A 1,358-nucleotide genomic window follows, 5' to 3' on the forward strand; every position below is an offset into this window, starting at 1 on the left:
GGAGATGTAATGGATTATAACAATATGTTATAGGGTTACAAGTATTTATCATGACATTAATATAAAGCTGTATGTATTTTAGTGTCTCAGGTTAAACACTGCAAGTGTTTATTATAGTTAACCACATTGCAGACAACAGAGAACAAAATTATCAGTGGATATGGAGCCAGGGGTCACTAGCTAAATGTAGCAACACTGCTAACATAAAAAAAATTATCTGATAGTCATTTAGCTGTTTTTAAAGTAGTTTATATTTTCCAGTAACAAGCTATTTTTTTCCAACAAAACACGTTCCTTAACAATCTGCTTTCTCATATGCTGGAGTCATTCTGGTGTATCATTTTTATCGTACATATGTAGCATTAGAAAGTCAGTTTCGTTCAAGCTGACAGGTTTGTTTGGACAGTTCAGCTAAATGAAGAAGAGATTCAAAAACTGATTTTCCCATCATTCTAACCATTCTTATACCACCATTTTCAACTTGGTTATTTAAATTAGGGTGTTCTGTGGAATGTATTGTCAGTGTTATTGTTTATATTTATTAATATTTGATATTAATAATATTTGATGCTGTCATCCTATTTATATATATGAAAATGTATTTTCTCATTGATGGTGTAGTTATAAAAAACAATTGGTGACATTTATGGTAAAAAAAAAGGACAGCTGTGGTTTCCTGTAAAAAAATATAGTTGCAGTGTTTTAGATTTTATGTTTTTAACTTACATTTATAGTAAAACCTGTATTTCATAATTCAAATTATAATACATCCTTAAAAGTTCTGGAGTTAGTGTTTATAACCATGCTGGTCTTTGAATGACACTGAGAGATAAATATGTATCTCAGCAACAAGCTCTTTGGGAATGCTGTGTGTGATATATTCTGTGTTTTTTTTTAATCTTCTGACACGACCCAGGTGAAAAAGAAATATATTTAAATTGTGCTTTTTCAGACATACTTACTATATTTAAATTATACTATACTAAGTGCATATTAAATGTATTATTTTGAAACAACTTTAAGTATATTAAGTGTATTTCAAGATATGTTTAAGTTGGATTTTAATCTATTTGTAATATAATTAATATATTGAAATTGTGTTAAAATGGAACCACTTTAAGTATATTTAGTGCAATTTAAGTGTATTTCTTAAAATACATTTAAAATGTCCTTTTAATACTTCATGAACTAGTTAGAGTATATTTGAAGCATCGTTTTAATGTACTTCAAGTACATTTCAATTGTATTTCAGCTCATTGGAAATGCATTAGCATTACACTACTAGTATATTATAAAGCTGCTTTTTTCAGTATACACACACACATACACACTTTGATATCTAGAAAACTTTAATGTAT

Source organism: Sinocyclocheilus anshuiensis, unplaced genomic scaffold, assembly GCF_001515605.1.
Source record: "Sinocyclocheilus anshuiensis isolate Anshui unplaced genomic scaffold, SAMN03320099.WGS_v1.1 scaffold51, whole genome shotgun sequence".
Lineage (NCBI taxonomy): Eukaryota > Metazoa > Chordata > Actinopteri > Cypriniformes > Cyprinidae > Sinocyclocheilus > Sinocyclocheilus anshuiensis.